General features: G+C 34.9%; 1 long non-coding RNA gene across 1 annotated transcript in view; it reads left to right on the forward strand.

Annotated features, from left to right (window-relative positions):
• The window catches only part of LOC141567432 (uncharacterized), a 136,965-nt gene extending 119,939 nt beyond the window's left edge, over positions 1-17,026 (forward strand). Inside the window, exons 3-4 of the long non-coding RNA XR_012490017.1 lie at positions 15,425-15,519; positions 16,940-17,026. This is a non-coding gene — a long non-coding RNA (uncharacterized LOC141567432). The remainder of the gene's footprint in view (positions 1-15,424; positions 15,520-16,939) is intronic.
• The last annotated feature ends 2,107 nt before the right edge of the window (positions 17,027-19,133 follow it).

Here is a 19,133-nt window from a genome sequence, read left to right on the forward strand (position 1 = left end):
CTTCCCTCTTGGGTGAGCCTCACGTGTGCTACACTCAGAGGAGAGGAGAATTGGCCCCTGCTGCTCTGAGTCAAGGAGGGAGGCCAAATTTATGATGCTGACACTTGGCAAAAGCCTGCTGTCCCTTTGTCAACACTGCCTGCTCTTCCACCCCAACACAGGGAGCCCACCAGGCTAACAGCCCAACCCTTACTGAACATACTGACAGCGCCAAATGGAATGTGGACCGCTTTACACTTGGTTGTTGTTGTTGTTGTTAAACATGCTATTATGTTATTTACCGTCTTCTGCACTTCCTAGCAGGAACCAGAAAAGAAAAGAAAAAAAAAAAAAGAAAAAAAAAAAGCGGAAAGATGTTACAAAAGAACATAAACTGTTTGTATTATATTTGTGATTTAAACAAAATCACAAAATTTTAAGAGTCCCCCAAGAAAAATACCTCTCTTCTACTATGTTTAGGAAAAAAAATCTGTTCTCATGTTCTTAATAATAAAAAAATATTTAGCTCTTCTGAATTCTGTCGATTTATATTATCTATTTTATATCTATATCTATGAACGTATATAGATATTATTTAAGTATATATATATATATATAACTATTGCATATACTTTTGTAAAACTCTCAAATTATATCTTGTAAATCTATATATTCATTTGCATCCTTAATTTGGAATGCATAAATGGATATATACTATCAACTAAATAATGATTGCCCTTTCACTTGTAACCTATGGGATAATCACTAGCTATTTTTTTCTGTTATTGAAATTGTCCTTTCTCTTTTAAAGGAACCTGCCAATAACTTCATAAATATGTGTGATGGTTGTGCTTCGGAATCATGATTTGCCGTGAGACAGGAAAGAAGAGCAGTCCCTTCCTTTTTCTCTTCCCAAAAATGATGAAAAGAACTGCTTTGAGTTTTGCCTTGTGTTTGTATGTGAATTTTTACAACTTCTCTAATCATTTTTTGTAAGGGTTTTCACAACTTCACTGAGTTTGGGGAGAAAATAACAATTCTGAAAACTGTGCACATTATTAGTGTCCCTTTGAAAATTCTTGCTGCAAATGTCTCAGTCCAGCCAGTGGACCACGGGATGTATGAGTACATGAGGCAGCTCCTTATCAGAGAAAGGAGTGGGAGAGCATTTCCTTGTAGTGACTGTAACAGCAGTGGTGATTATTGGCAAAAGGGCCAGAATGATAACATCTACAAAATGGTACACTGTTCTCTGAAATGCAACATGAATATTCCCAAGAATGAAAGATAACCAGCTGTGAACAAGGCAAACAAAACATACTAATTCACAAAACCATGTAGCTGCCCCTTACCCCATGCTTACAAACAAACAACAAGAACAAAAACAATGTCACAAAGAAGAGAAAGGGAGTTCAAATTATATATCTTGTCTTTTTTTTCTAATAATTCTGTGGAAAAAACAAGAGCAAAGACAGCTACTGCAGAAGCCCAGGTTTTAGACGACAGAAGAGGAGTTGATGAATTAGCAGATACAATTCTAAAAAGTGAAGAACAAATAGAAAAAATAATTGAATGTGTAGAAAAAAAGTGGTTCTAAATAATCAAGGGCTATAAAACTGACTGCAGGGGGGCAGACATACAACTGTTTTCTGAGAGTGAGGGGTTAGGGCAGAGCAACAATAGTTTTAAGCAAACAGGAGGATGTATATGAAGGACATGAGGAATATGTGTCTATCTAGGGAAGGAACAAGGAAGACACAAGAGAGTTTCCTGCAGTTGACTGATTCCAAATAAGCCACTCATACATGAGGCATCGCGCTCAGGTCTGCTTCCTACGTCTAGGTCAGCCATGACTAGCAGAGAACCATCAATCACTTCCACTCACAAAATGGAGTGAGAGTGATTGATTGTTCAAGACTGAATTAGCCCCACCTGATTCGCGGGAAATCTTAATGGAATCCCGGAGCCCTGAACTGGAAACTTGGGTTTTGGCCTGGAAATGGACCCCAAACCTTGGGGCTAAGTCTAGGCGCGCCCTAGTCAATCCAAATTCACAGCTTCAGAGAGAAGTGTTTGGATAACTGAGTTCCACACATTGCTTGTTTTGTTTTAACACTTTTTCAGATTTTCTTTCTGAAAAACATGTTAAAATAATATGGCATATGTTTTTTCGGTCTTTCAGGAGCAGATTCCATTAGTATCTTCATTAAGAACATGTTTAATTCTCCCATCCCAATCTTAAAAATAATTGCCCTTTATTTTACACATTTATTTTTAAACAATAGTTTCATGCACAGAGATATGCTATAGAGAACAATATTTTTCTGTAATACACATTCAGCTAAAATGAAGTGTCCAGTATTTAAGAACATTGATATGGCACAAGATAATAACCACTTGAAGAGATTTCTTTTCCTCTCTTATTATTCTCTCTTTCTTTATATTATTTTTTATCACAGTGGCAAATTAATGTTTTGCTGAAATTCTAAATTGTGTGAACACAAGTTTTGTTCCTACGATTTTTTCTTGTTTGGCAAGAGAAAATGCCTGTCATTTCTTAAAGAGGACAATGATGATGAGCTATATAAGGCCTGAACGTGACAATCACTTCTCTCCTCTTAAACCTCTCACCCTTGAGGTTTCAGACTACGTAGCTTAAGCTTGAATCTGAACTCTCTCAAGACCTAGTGAGGACATTTATTTTCAGTGGAGAGCTCCCTCGTTCTTGAAATTCCTACTTTCTCCAAGTCTATGAGCATCTAAGTCTGAACCTCTGGGTAAATTGTAAGGGCATAAATTAGAGCAGCCTCTTAGTTGCTTGAGGGCTGTACTATTTTTATACTAACAGTGCAGGTCTCTTCTTTTTTATCCACTCTATTTAGGTATAACATTACGTACACTTTAGTACACACTTTAAACAGAGAAATGATAAAGAAATAGATCCCAAGCAATTTATTTAATTCAGATTATAGTCCCTAGAGATGGCAAGCCGAAATCAAACTCCATACCATTTGAGGCTAGCCCAAATTTAACTTCTCTCTAATGAGGCCACCTGAAGAGTCAAGTCTGGAACTGGAGTGGTGTGAAAATTATCCTCTATGAAACACACATGATTTGACATAGCCAAAACATATTAAATAGTCTCCTTTACTTCTAAATATATTCAGTTCTCTTTTTCATATTTCACAGAAAACTTACATTTAATAAAAATGAGTTTTGGACCGAAACTACTGAGAATATATTGAGGGGACAGGTAACTGGTTTAAGAGGAAATAATGTGGCATACGCAGTATCTGAGCATGTCTTTAGGTCTGCATCAGTTGGAAGGAATAGCTCTGCATCCAGACAGAGTAGCCCACTGCAGGGGGTATGATTGAAAAGTCTGACAGTTAAATCACTCCCATCACTGCCTAGCTTTTCCACCTGAACTAGCTATTTGCTTAACCTAAAGCTGCTTTAAATATATTACAATAGGGAGTTCTGAAGGAAGAAAACACACACAATTTATTTACCCACTATCTCAGTCATTCAAATTAATACTAACTAGCCAACAGAGATGAGATCAAGGTACTGTCGTAAAGACACAGATGTCAAATTCGTGTTGATAGTAGGGAGGGTAAGAGTTCTATAGCATGCGGTTCTATCAGAGAGCATAGCTAGTAGGTCATCCCATCATTGCCTCTGTCCCAGGAAACATTTACTTAAATGTGAATGAAAGTAAGAGGCAGAATAATTTTTCTAGAATCATAAAATGCCAGATTTTTTGAAATTCATACATTATATATAAATATTGCACCAGCTTTGTTTGTTGCTGTTTTGTTTTGTTTTTTTATGTGATCCCATTATCCCCGATTTGTTGTTTCTTTGATTACCTTGGAGTACAATCTGTGTTTCCTATTATCACCTGGTGGATTATGACCATTTTGTTTCTCCGTAGGCCCCTAATTGTATGCCTGAGATTGCTGATGTATGTCTCATCTATTTATTTACCCCACCTCATCTGAATAAATCTAGCATGTTTTTGTCCAAAATTTCATCTTTAAGATGATGTTTACCACACTTCTTTAAGCTATATCCTTCTGTTGCACTGAGTTGTCAGTCACATATACTAGGTTGTGGTTGGTGAACATTTTATAAAGATTAGAGATAAGGCTGAGGAGGTTTGGGAAGTATAGTGCAAAGCAGAAGATCCCGGGGTTGGAAAATGATAATTTTAGAAAAATCCTTCCCCTCTTCTAATTTTGTTTCAAAGATTACTTCCACCATGAAAGTATATTGAAATAAAAGACTACAGACTGAGAACAGAGCTGTAACTAGGAAAATGTCACCCTTGAACCAGTTTAATCTTAAAGATATGGAAAACCACCCGAACAGTGTTCGAGATAACTAGTGAAATATCAATAGATCATTTGTGATGAAAGACTCTCTTCCAAGGCAAAACAAGATTGTTAAACACTGTTGTTGGTTTTTTTTCAGTATTTATAGGAACACAAGTCCATATTTAAAGGTGACTTCAGCTTAGCAATGGTTACATCTGGGGATCATTAGTTATCAAGAATTCATTAGTTTAAAAATGGAGTTGGAAGTCATGAATCCAAGAGGATATGACATGCACACTTAGTAGGGAAATGCAGTTCTCTCTGAACTGTATTTAAAAACAGAGTGGGAAACAGTTATGCTTTGATTATTAATACAGGACAGAGAAGGCCTGAAATGAACTTCAGCCATCTTTTGCTATATCAAATGCCAAAGCTGATTTCTCAAGACAGTATCCTGAATGTATTTTATTGGACACTAGTGGTAGGTGTTTCCCACCTATTAGAAAAGAGATAGAGAAGGAGGGGAGGGGAGGAAAGACCAAGGGGGGAGGGGAGGGAAGAGGGGGGAAGGGAAAGGAAGAGAAGGGAGAAGAAGTAAGTGCTTTTTAATTAAAAGACCCGATTTCCCATGTCCATGAATCATCACTAAAGAACATTTGATGATCATTTAAACGAATCCTTGATTTTAAGGAGGAAGATGCAACAGGGATATGCTGCATGCTCGTGTCGTAAAAATGACAAAACTAGTGACTGGTTCTGTGACTCATTTACATTATGAAAGGAATTAATTCCTTGATGTATTAGCAGCCTAGAGGCTTGCTCTCTGTTTCCTTCCTTCCTACTTTCTTCTCTCTCTCTGTCTCTGTCTGTCTCTGTCTCTCTCTGTCTCTCTCTCTGTCTCTCTCTCTCTCTCTCTCTCTCTCTCTCTCTCTCTCTCTCTCTCTCTTCTCTCTCTCTCTCCCCCTCTTTTCCTCTCCCTCTCTTTCTCATTCTTTCATTTTCTTCCTTAATTAAGCCCAGCTTTTATCTGTAGCTGGGCAGCAGCACCTCATTGTGGTTATAGCACCAGAGATGTAATGATACTCTGAAAAGATTATGCTTTCAATTGATTCTATAAATACAGTCATGGGTTGGAGTATATACAGTATCTATAAACACATATGTGATAATATCTATTATCAGCCCACATCTTATTTTCCCCATTCTTTGGACTTCAGTATGATGACAATGATGGATATGAATTCTAAACTGTTAGTTTCATGATATTTTTTTTCTTAGTCTAAAATAAATCTCTCTTAAGTACTTTCCTCCTTGGGCAATGTGTTTCTCATTTGCTGTGGCACTAAGTGTATAGGTATGGCTGACCGCTAACCTGACATGTGCCTGTCACCAGGGACCACTGGTTCTTTCATCTTCTTAATGGACATTTCTCTACAGATGTCTGTGGCCTACCTGACTATAATCCTTTAAATTTTAATTCACTTTACATTTAGCCTGGTCATAAATACCATTTAGGTACCAATACTCTGCTTTATGCAATCCCTAAGGTGGTGCTTTTATTTTAATGAGGCCATTTGCAACTTAAGAGAAAAAAAAAACAAAAAAAAAAAACCTTCCATCTTTGATTGAATATATTTGTCAGTTTTATTCCCGATTGGCATTTTCATGGGAAAACTTGGATAAAACTAAAGGATGGCTGCTTACCAAGTGGGATAAAAGTTTCAGTATGTTTCTACTTTCAAAATTTACTGAATAAATGGTCTTTGAAATTCATTTTGAAAACATCAAAGTGAACCCTGGCTATAATCAAAAGTAAAATCCAGAATTAAGTTATGTGACAAATGAAATTTCCACTAGCATTGTTTTTTAATATTTTAAAGGAAAAAAATAAATTGAGACTTGAGTTAATAAACTATTCAAATATGGGCCAGTATAAAAGCACATGGAAGTGAATGTAGAAAAATATGTGCAAACAGTGGCTAATTATTAATTTTGCAGTTATGTTCTCCCATTTTTATTCCTACCTTAGTCCTTTTACTAGTATCATCATGTTCACTCCCCCCACCAATTTCAATTGAGATTTTAATGGACTTAAAACTTGGTAAGAAGTGAATTTATTAAATTATATCTCTAAAATCTACGTGAACAATTCTGATTACGGAGGCCCTCTGTATTCATAGACCCTAATTTCTATGCACATAAGATTAGAAATATTGAATTAGATTTTTGCTCTGCATAAGTAAATGGTGATTTCATAGAGTTTTATTTGAGGGGATGAACAACACATTAGAGTTTGAGAAACAATATTGAAATATTTTCTTGGGAAGAAATGAGAACTTGAGTATTTAAATTGCTATAATAAATACATAGTAAACGTGGGTATTAATTTAATTATTAGTTTTAATTTCCAAACTTTGGTTTGCAATATTCCTTAAATAAGAATAATGGTAGTTATTTCCTTAAATAAGATGAATTTCAGCATTAAACATAAAAGAATAATACTTTGTAAAAGGGATTTAACTTTTTTTTATTTAATCCTTACATTCAATTTTAAGGTGCCATTATAATTATTTGAAAAATATGAAAACTAAGGCTGAGAGAAGTTAAATAACTTTCAAATGTTATATTCTGAGTCATAAAGCTGCAGTTCAAACCAACATCACTCAGAATCCCAGCACTTTATTGATTTTTTTTATTAAATTTACTGGTGTGACATTAGTTAGTAAAATTATAGCTTCCAAGTGTACATTTCTATAATACATCATCTATATATTACACCACCCAGAGACAGTTCTCCCATCACCATATATATGACCCCCTTTTCCCTCTTCTACCACCCTTCCTTCCCTTCCTACCCTCTGAGAACTGCTAAACTATTGTCTACGTCTATGAGTTTTTGTTTCTTTGTTTGTCTTGTTCATTTGTTGCTTTCATTTTCATATCCCGCATCTGAGTGAAACTATATGGTTCTCGACTTTTTCTGTCTGACATATTTTGCTTAGCGTGATAATCTCAAGAACTATTCATGCTGTCACAAATGGCAGTATTTGAACTTTTCTTATGGCTGAGTAATATTCCATTGTATATATGTACCATATCTTCTTTATCCAATCATCTATCGAAAGACACTGGCTGTTTCCAAGTTTTGGCCACCATAAATAATGCCACTATGAACATCGGGGTACATATATCCTTATGGATAAATGTTTTCAGGTTTTTTGGGTAGATACCCAGGAGAGGGATTGCTGGGTCATATGGTAATTCTAGTCGTAATTTTTTGAGGAACTTCCACACTGTCTTCCATAGCAGCTGCACAAATCCACATTTCCACCAACAGTGTATGAGGGTTTCTTTTTCTCCACAGCCTCTCCAACATGTGTTATTATTTGTCTTGTTTATGATAGGCATTCTAACAGGTGTGAGGTGATATCATATTGTGGTTGTGATTTGCATTTCTCTAATAGTGAAGTTGAGCATTTTTTCATATATCTGTTGGTCATTTGTATGTCTTCATGGGAGAAGTTTCTGTTCAGGTCCTCTGCCCATTTTTTAATGAGACTGTTTATTTTGTTATTGTTGTTGTTGAGTTGTATGAGTTCCTCATATATATTGGATATTAACCCCTTAACAGAGGCGTTCTTTTCAAAGACAGTTTCTCCCATTTTGTTGGTTGCCTTTTTGCTGTGCAGAAGCTTTTTAGTTGGATATAGTCCCATTCATTTATTTTAGCTTTTACTTCCCTTGCCTTTGAGATCAAGTTCATAAAAATCCTCTGTGAACCCAAGGTCCATAAGTTTAATACCTATGCTTTCTTCTATGCAGTTTATTGTTTCAGGTCTTATGTTTAGGTCTTTGATCCATTTTTAGTTAATTTTGGTATATGGTAACAGCTAGAAGTCTAGTTTCATTCTTTTGCAATTGTTCAATTTTCCCAGCATCATTTTCTGAAGAGGGTTTTTTTTTCTCTCTCCATTGTATGTTTTTGGCTCCTTTGTCGAAAATTCACTCTCCCTATTTATGGAGGTTTATTTCTAGGTTTTCAATTCTATTCCATTAGTCTGTGTGTCTGTTTTCCTGCTAGTACCATGCTGTTTTGATTATTGTTACTTTTTAGTATAAATTGAAGTCAGGGAGTGTGATATCTCTGGCCTTTTCTTTTTTTCTTAGGATTGTTTGGCTATTCGGGGTCATTTATGATTTCATGCAAATCTGATTATTTTTGTTCTATTTCTTTAAAAAATGCCCTTGGGATTTTGATGGGAATTGCATTGAATCTGTATATCGCTTTGGGTAATATAGCCATTTCAACTAAGTTGATTCTTCCAACCCATAAATATGGAATATGTTTCTATTTATTTGTGTCTTTTTCAATTTCTTTTAATAATGTCTTACAGTTTTTAGCGTATAGGCACTTCACATCCTTTGTTAAGTTTATTCTTACATATTTTACTCTTTTTATGGCAATTGCAAAAGGAATTGTATTTTTGTTTTTGTTCACTTTTTCTCTGAAATTTCATTGTTAGTGTATAGAAATGCAATTGATTTTTGTACATTGATTTTTTATCCTGAAACTTTACTGTATTTGTTCATTGTTTTTAATAGTTTTTTGGTGGAGTTTTTAGGGTTTTCTATGTAAAGAATGACATCATCTGCAAAAAGTGACAATTTAACTTCTTCATTCCCAAATTGGATACCTTTTATTTCTTTCTCTTCCCTGATTGCTCTGGCTAGGACTCCCAATACTGTGTTGAATAATAGTGGTGATAAGGGACATCCCTGTCTTGTTCCTGATTTTAGAGGAAAATTTCCATTTTTTCACCATTAAGTGTGCTACTAGCTGAAGGTTTATAGTATATGGACTTTATTATGTTGAAGTACTTTCCTTCTATACCTCTTTTATTAAGAGTTTTTATCATAAAGGATGTTATATCTTGTCAGATACTTTTTCTGTATCTATTGATATAATTATGATTTTTATCCTTTCTTTTGTTTATATGGCGTATCACATTGATCAATTTGCATATGTTGCACCATCTTGTGCCCCTGGAATAAACCCCACTTGATCATGATGTACAATCTTTTTAATGTATTGTTGTATTTGATTTGCTAGTATTTTGTTTAGGGGTTTTGCATCTGTATTCATCAGAGATATTGGTCTGTAATTTTCTTTTTTTGTGTTATCCCTACCAGGTTTTGGCATCAGGGTAATGTTGACTTCATAAAATAGGAGGTATTGTCTGTTAAATTTTTTGGAAGATCTGAGGAGGACAGGTATTAAATCATCTTTGAATGCTAGGTAAAACTCACCAGTGAAGCCATCTAGTCCCGGACTTTCGCTTTTGACCAGGTTTTGGATGATTGTTTGAATTTCCTTGCTGTTGATTAGCCTATTTAGATTTTCCAATTCTTCATGATTCAGTCTAGGAAGGTTATATATTTCTAAGAACTTGTCCATTTCTTTTTGGTTATTGAATTTGGTGGCATATAGACCTTCATAGTATTCTTGTATGACCCTTTGTATTTCTGTGGTATCTGTTGTAACTTCTCTTTCATTTCTGATTTTGTTTGTTTGTATCTTTTCTCTTTTTTCCTTAGTGAATCTAGCCAAGGGTTTGTCAATTTTATTAATCTTTTCAAAGACCAGCTCTCTGTTGCATTCATTTTTTCTACTGTCTTTTTGTTCTCTATTTAATTTAGTTCTGCTCTAATTTTTATTATTTCCACCCTTCTGCTGACTTTGGGTTCCATTTGTTTTGTTTTTCATTTGTTTGTTTTCCCTCCTACTTCTTTAAGATGAATGTCTGATTAATTATTTGGGATTTTTCTTGTTTCTTGAGATAGGCCTGTAATGATATAAATTTCCCTCTTAAAACTGCTTTTGCCACATCCCAATAATTTTGATACAATGTATTTTTATTCTTATTTGTTTCTTTTGATTTCTCCTTTTATTTCTTCTTTGACCCAGTCATTCTTTACTGGCATGATTTTTTTTAAAAATCATTTATTGCAATCATAGTATATACAGGTAATATACTATGACTGCAGTAGCATGTTGTTTAATCTCTGTGTATTGTGGGTTTTTCAACTTCCTTTTTGCAGTTGATCTCCAATTTCAAAGCAATGTGGTTGGAGAATACACTTAGAATCCCACCTTTTTGAAAAATTCAATCTATACTATCTCTGCACTGTTTGCCAACAATTTCTTTTTTCTGTTTGTTTGTAAGGAGATAGTAAATATAAACTAGTATTTTAATATGACTAAGCCAATCATATGTGAATATTGACATTTTGACGTCTCTTTAGTAGTATTTATATCAAAGGCATTTTATCTTTCAGAGAAAACCCTGGACCATATAAAATTGGGAAACAACTGCACCTTTCAGCAAATGCCTATGTGATTTACTTTCAGATTCCATGTTTTTGTCCTTGAAAGTCCTTTGGATGAGTGAACCTCAACACAAATAATATTCATTAGGAGCCTAAATGATACTTTATACCAAAATGCAGAGTTTATAAATGAAAATAACACAACTGCTATTTTCTAATGTATGGCAACTCAAATATTGAGATATGCTATGGAAGAAACGTGTGTATATTTTTCTGTTTTATCAAGTAATTAAACCGCTGAGGAGACTGTGCTTGCATTGAAAAATAAGTCATTCTCTTTCTCATGGTTTTTCACCCAGGATGCAAATTGCAAACTGATACATGATGTGTCTGTGAAAGAGGATAGAGAGGAGAAGAAACTTGTGTAAAAATAAATGTATCCACAAGGTGTTCTTTAGGCTTTAGGAATACTAACACTCAGAAACCTGCTTCTTGCTCACTGTAAATTTCTTCCCTTCCTTTCCTCCTTCTTTACTTCTCTTTTTTCTTCCTAATTTTTTTTTTTTTTTTTTTTTACTAGCAATTAGCAATAATCCACCCACATCTAAAAAAAGGAAAAAAAAAGAAAAACAAACAAACAAAAGTAATGCCAGGTCTAGTCAGAGGAAGAATTTTCAGTGAGTGAAAATGCAGGAGTTCTTAATGTTTTGGAGACTGAATAAACCCTTAGATCGTAATTTTTGTAGAGCCAAAGTTAATACAGTGCAGGCTACATGTTCCTGGATACCTTTTAAAAACAGTGTTATTTTTAATACATTAAAGGCAATAGATTTGAAGCATACTTACTTTTCTCCATAATTGATAATAATAACATCATTTTTTTAACATTTACTACTTGCCAGGCATTGTGTTAAATGTTTTTTGGTCAGTATTTTCTTTATTCCCCACAACTCACATGATTGATACTATTATTTCTATTTTATGATTGAGAATATTAAGGCATAGAGAAATGAATTGATAATCTATGCTTGCATATCTATTAAATTGCAGCGCCAACATTATGTTTCCTGTATGTCTTAATTCAAAAGGCCCACTGTGATGCTTAATCATGACTCCATTCTAATTTGTATTTCTTATCTATTAATAGATATCTTAAACTTGATATTTCCAATACTTTATGTATCTAAAACTGAGCAACTGATATGTATGTGCTGCCTCTAAATAAATAAATAAATAAATAAATAAATAAATAAATAAATAAATAAATAAAATCATATGCATCTCATAGTCTTCTACGTCCCAGTCCTTGAAGCCCAAAGTCTCATTCTCAGCTTCTCTTTTTCTCTCACGTTACACATCAGCAATACCTTCCAAATCCATTTACAACTCAACCATTTTTCATCACCTATGCCACACCCTCTCTGATTCAAAACATCTCCTCTCACATATTACTGCAATCATGGTCTAATCATTCCTTTTGCTCTTGTCTCCCTTCAGTCTATTCATGCAGGAGACAGAGGAATCATTGTAAAACGGAGAACACACCGTGACACTCCTCTTCTCCAAATCTTCCCATGACTTCCTGTTTCGCACAGAATAAAATCTGTTTTTTGACTCTACTCTATAAGGCCCTACATATCTGACCATGTCTCCTGTTCCATGCCTGCTCACGCCAGTCCACTCTACTCTGCAAACAACACTGGCCTATTCATGGATCTCTGAACATGCCAGGCAAGCTCCTGTTTCAGTGCCGTTGTACTTCCTGTTTCCTCTGTGTGGACATCTTTTCCCTCAGATACCCACATGACTCTCTCTATGAATTCATAAAGTTAGATTAGAACACAGCCACTCCCATTTACTTACATGTTGTCTACAGTTGCTTTTGTGCTACAATGGGAGAGTTGAATAGTTCTGACTGGGGCTGTCTGGCTCACAAAGCCTAAAATATTTACTCTTTGTCCCTTTATAGAAAAGAAATGTTCCCACTTCTATTTTGTTACACTACTTATCACTATGTAGCATGTAATACATTTTATTTGTTATTTCATTATTGTCTGTCCCTCTCTACTTGATATAAGCTCCATGTGGGCAGCAGTTGTCAGCATTTTGTTTATTCCTGTATTCCCAGCACCTAGAATAGGAAGTTGCACATGGGATGTTCAGTAAATATTTGTGAATGCGTGAAGAAATTTGCTGGATGACATATTCTAGCTCTGTATGCTTAACTCATGTTTCTCGCGGCTTTAATGTTGTCTGGAACTCTCTGACGTATCTTATTCTCCAAAAGAAAACTTCATCTTGTTAATAATCGTAATATTTATGGTGGTGATACAGTGATTGCTGACCATCAACTTTAGAACAAGTCTAGTCCAAACAAAAATAATTTTGCTCCACAGGAATTTGAATTTTTAAAATTATAGTCATAAATGACTTTTGTCAAAAAAATGTGCTTTGTGACACTCTAAAGCAGAGTGGGGATAGGAAAGGTAGAAATTCTTACTCTATTCATTATTAGAAGCAAATATTTTGAAAGAGGTCTTAAAGTCTTTAAAAATTCTTGGGTGAAATGTATACTTGAGGTGTTACACTTTATTGAAAGAAGTCCTGAACCTGAAATCAGAAGAAGTGGGTTACAGTGCTGGCTCTATTGTGTGCCAACTATATGAACTTGAGATGGAGATTATTAAAATATCAATATTACATGGTTATTTTGAGCATTAAATGAGATAAATGTGATTTAACCTATCCTACCATAACTATTTGACAAATGTAAATATAATCAGGAAAATCCAAGCTATTTTATTAACCAACAAATGTTACAACTTTATGGCCTACTCTGGGAAAATATTCTGATGTACAATAAGTTGATTTGGTGTCTTCTTAACGATTGGTTCAGTTTTGTTTTGTTTTTTCCTTCCTATGTATCTAAGTGTACTTTCATAGTAATTTGAGGTGAGCTGACCTCGATGGACCCAGTTTCTCCATTGACAAGCTATATTGTATTAAACAAGTTATTTAACATCTTTGAGACTCAATGTCTCCTTATATAAAATTAGGATGATAACAATATCTACTTAACAGTATTCTTATGAGAATTTAGGAAATGTATGTAAAATAGCAGAGCATCTAGCATACTTTAAGTTCTAAAATTTCAGTTTGTCAGGGTACTCCTCCTTCTCCCTGTAACTCTTACTTCCAAGGTCAATCGTACAGGTTGTGATTATGCTACACTATTTTCAAGTTTCTTAGCAGCTTTATTAAGAAAACCTGCTATGTAATATGGCATAACATGTTAACACTCTATCTCATTTTTGTCTTAGAATTTTGAAATTGCACACACACACATGAAAACACAAAGAAATTATTATTTAATGATAAATTTCAGACCCCCGAAAAAAAAAATCAAGGAATAAATTATTTTCCTAATCTTTCAAACGATATTGTGTAGATACTGTGTAATTCTCCTAGTATTAAACATAATTATTTCCTTGAAACACATCCTCAGTAACATCCTGTTAAGCCTTTAGCATCAATTCCATTTATAGATTTTTTTTTTTTTTTAAGGTGGGAAGGATTTCAAGCTTACTTTTATTTTACTCTCTGTGTTAAAAAAGATAGTAGTGTTACTATAAAATTTAATATGCAGTTCAAGGAGAAAAAAGGAGTCTGTCTCTGAAACTCTTCTCTGAGCTGATATGCAATGGAAGTCAGCCTGTTCTAGAATGAAAACTCAGCATCTGCTTTCTTCTTTGTTTTCTTTACTGCTGCTGTGTAAGACCTGGATTGAGTAAACCCTTCCCACAGTATGTCTGAGAGCTCAGACTGCTGGTGCAGCCGCACCTAGCCACTTAAAAAAGCATTTCTCTTTTTATTGGTGTCTCCGGTGCTCATTATTTCACCTTTATCTGCATTTCGTCTGTGTCTTTGATCATGCTCTACTTTGACCTCTTTCTAGCTTGAAAAGGTTTTATTCATATGCTTTTCCCACCTTTCTTAACCTTTCTCAGAGTCAGTTATTTTTCCAAAGGGTCAACAGCTATGGAATTCAGTATGCTAACTTCAAATGGTGACCTCTTTAAATAAACATTGCTAAAAGGAGTTGTTCAAAAGAAATTGTATGGTCTAAATAAAGCTGGGCTTAGTCAACCTTAGGAAGCTGTTGGAGTTTGTCATTCTCCTCCTCCTCTTCTATCAAAACATGACTATCCTCTGTTCCATTTCCTTAGGGCTCTGCTTAAACTGGTTGACATCAGTGCCTAAATGTTGAGTTAATAGTATCATAGTCTTCATTCCCAACTCTCTCTCTTTCATTACCAGAATTTTCATTTACTATATTTCAAGGATATGAACATATTTTTAAAACATATCATTCAACCACTTTGAAATTAGGCTAACTCTTGCAATTGACTTGTCATGAATAAATTTGCAGTATTTTTCTCCCTTAGTTGTACATAAAATAATGCTATGTCTTATTATTGATAACCTCTTAGATGAATTCAGAAATAAGAGATTCCAGGAAAGCATGAGACATTAATTTGTGGGAGTTAATCCCTACTAATATAATTTCAGGAACAAAAGAATCTTAATGTGAGTGTTAATTTTGGTCAGGAAATAATATCCTTACTTTCTCCCAACCCCACCTGTCATGTAGGTGATTCCTGAGTCCAGCTATAAACCAACTGGCCTAAAATCTATAGGAACATCTCAAAATTAGCTGAAACAAGCAGCTTACATTGCAGAGATGGGAGTGGGGGTGGGGGGCAGACATTACTTTCATAGGATACTTTTCTGTTATTCAGGAAGATTCCAAGATGGTTTAATGAAATGGCAGTAAAGAGAAGGAATAGGTGTGGAGTGGATTCCGGGAGAATTCTTTCTGCCCAGTTCAGTAGAGGTAAGCAGAATTTGTGAAACCAGTTAATGAAAATCTGTGCAGAGTTTTAACCCTTATTCCTAGCATTCATTCCTGCTTCCCTATGGCTGTTCCGTGAAATTTCTCTTCATGAAAGTAGAAGTTTGACACTTTGTCAATGTGAATGGGATAAAATGAAAAGAAAATGAAACATACAATCTGTTTCCTGTCATTTAACTACTTAATTTAATTATGTAGCATGTGTCCTCTTCTCCTTTCCCAGCTATTAGTTCATGATTTATATATCTAGGAGGAATATTACCACTTGTGCAATGTTGCCTGATATGGCCAAAATCACACTGCCACATTTTGTGTCTGAAATGAATTTGTATCATCATTTATCTTTAGAAATTCTTGGGCTCTAGGGACTGTGTGCTTGCAATGGGAGGGATTTGCCACTAGATGGTGATTTTACAAATTAGTAACAGAACAGAAGCTCACTTCTTTTTGGGTGAATTGTATAGCAAGAAGCCAGAAATGTTTTTGTTGTTGTTGTTGTTGTTGTTTTGGGGTTTTTTTCTAAAACATTAAATGTTGTATTACCACTGTATAACTAACTTACATGATTAAAGCTTAGTAATTTAAAATTATACATCGAAATTAGAAAGAATATAGGTTAACCTGTAGATAGTTGTCTTAAATTCTGGTTAAGACAAACTGAGAGGTACTTTCTAGACAATCATAAAATATATACTGAATCCTATCTCAAAGATAAGGTCAAAATTCCCTGAAGTTTTAAGTGTCTTTTTCAGGTATTTCTGGTAAGGCTGATCAGTGGACTGCATTTGAATATAGGTAGACTTGATGTTCCCTTTGAATTTTGAGGGTAGTTTCCAACCCCTTGAATGTAAATACTGTTTCTAAGTATATCCTTCCATATTCTCTCTAGCATGTGATGCACTGTACTAAGAACCTCTTGGCTAAATCAAAAACATTCTAGTGCATCCCATTACCTTTCACTAAACTTTGAAAATCAAGTTAGGTCCTTTATGCAAGTTTGAGTGGCAGCCTATTTTTCCATTAACAAACCAGGAACTTTAGCTCTGTCTGTGAGCACAAAGTTATGGTTGCTTATGCCAAAGGAAAGAGGGATGCCATAATAATATTTAAAAACCGACTTTTGATTTATTTTTTTTCCTTATGTGTTTTTCTTTTAAACAAGACTCAGGAAGCAAAAACTCCAAGGTGCTTTTGAAATTTTCTCTCTTTTTTCAAAGACATAAGACTTCAAAACATAAGACTTTGCAGTAAATATATACATATATGTGTATATATATGTACTTATATACATATAAATGCTTATCGGTCCACAATTATTTGCCAGGTCCTGAGCCTAAGAAAACTACTCATTTTTCTTTGTATTTTGCCTCACCATGATCAAATATTTATTTTTTTTTTCCAGGTTCAAAAGAATCACATTTTCTTCTCAGATACATTAGCTCTCCAATATTGGCTAATACAAAACAGTGTCTAAGGACAACAGGAGGAAGTAAGTTATACATAAAAATTAATAAGTTGTCACCAAAAGTCTCTATAACCACCACCTATGCCATATCTTAACTTGTTTCTGACTTTTCTGTGTTTTTACTACTTTGACCCACCCGTTTGGTTACATTAATCTCTTGCTACGTTACTCTCTTGCCATAACAACCTAACATAGTCTTCATACTCAGTTTGTCCCCTTCTCTTAGAGCCCATTTGATTTGACCATGCAGAAAACCAAAGTAAGTATTTTGAGGTAGAAGATCCAGGTAGACCCTAACCAGCCACTATATTTAAAAAGTTGAAACGTATGCCATTTTCGATTGCTCTCAATTCAAACTCTGCAACAATTCCTAGAGATTTTCATTGTTTTCAGAAGAGATTGTACCAAATAATGTCAATAACATAAATCATGAGCAGCATGTTTTAATGGTTTATTTAAACTAAAATACTTTTGCAGAAATTACAGCCTAGGTGAGATATACAGCATCGAGAAGAGAAATTTTTAAATTGGAGTGTCCCCTTATGGGACTTATCAATTAACTCAATATATTTATAATGGAGTCCTCACTTTCATTTGTAGCAGGTCACTAATTTCACAAGTAAAGAGAATCATTGATTCCTAAAGAAATCATGCCTCAAGCACATTTTGTAATTTTTTATTTTTTATTTTTCCTCTGTAGTCTTGTTGATATCTGGTTTCTGCTCCAGGATGAGGAAAGTTAGGAACACTGCTCCTACACTTACAGAAATTAAAAGCCTGGACAAATTGCAAATTCACAGTTTTTCTTGAATGCATCAAAAAGCAAAGATCAACAACTAAGACAAACAACTAAGAAGAAAACTGGGGAGAGACAGGTGCCTATAGGAGGAGACAGAATGCAAGCATGTGCTTACCTAAAACAAATGTCACTGGATACCACTAAGAATTTTGCTAGATTAACTCTTAAATTATGCATAGTGCAGACTGGTAGGAGAAGGTGAAGCTTTTGGGGACCATAGATATGGGGCAGAGTGACTGACACTCTAGCTGCCTTTATCAACATGAAATCCAGCAGGTGCTAAGAGGGAAAAATGGGGGAGGCTCAGGAGACAGCTTCCTTCATATAGGACTAGGAAGGAAAGCAGACACTGGGGCACAAACCACTTTCTCATGCCCCCCACCCCCCTCCAATTTTCTCACCTATGTCCTTTATGGAATGAAAACGTTAATCTACAGAGAGAGGCAACACAACCTGTTGTTCTTAGGGTACTGATAAAATCCCTTTGCACTTGATGGAGGGAACAAGGAAAACACCTCTAGACCTAGAGAAAGGTCAGGGATATATTTTTTAGCAAGAACTACAGCTGGAGGAAGAGCAGGAACACTTTGAAAGCAATGTCCCAGAGACTAAAGTACTCTTCCCTCATTTGTCATGCCACCAGGCTAAAAAGTATCAAGTCTAAGTGATAACGAAGTGCCACTGGGTAAGCTGCAAAGGATTGACAGTCTCTGTGCTACAGCACAAAAGGGAAGATTGAATGGTGACGGTGGAGTAAAAACTGAGGGAAGAAACCTTTGAGAAGCCAGCCTCCACTTTGAGAACAATGTATTGCTAGAGAAATTTGGAAACCGTGGTCCTTAAAGGCAATCACAGCCACAACCGTTTCAAAACAGACTCACTCCTGGCTAGACTGACACAAACCTTCACAATGAAAACCTAGCAGAAAGAAAGGTATGCCTATTTACAAGCATAAAAACTACTTAACTGAGTCTCTACTTTCCTACACTAGGTGTTTGGCTCTCTACCAAAAAAAAAAAAAAAAATTATAAACACACACATACACACACTGCAGGAGACAACACAATCAATACAAACGTCAGACTCAGATATGTCACTATCTAATAAAGAATTTTAAATTACTACGATTAACATATTATACTCTAAAGAAAAATGTAGACAACGAGCAAGACTAGATGGCTACGTAGTTTCATCAGAGAGAAGGAGTCTATGAGGAAGAATCAAATGGAAATGCTAGAAATGAATAGCATAGAAGAGTATAATTATAAAGTAATACTATAACTATAAAGGTTGCCTTTGATTGGCTTAGTAGTAACCAGCACAGTGGGAAAA

This window comes from Rhinolophus sinicus, linkage group LG01, assembly GCF_036562045.2.
Source record: "Rhinolophus sinicus isolate RSC01 linkage group LG01, ASM3656204v1, whole genome shotgun sequence".
Taxonomy (NCBI): Eukaryota; Metazoa; Chordata; class Mammalia; order Chiroptera; family Rhinolophidae; genus Rhinolophus; species Rhinolophus sinicus.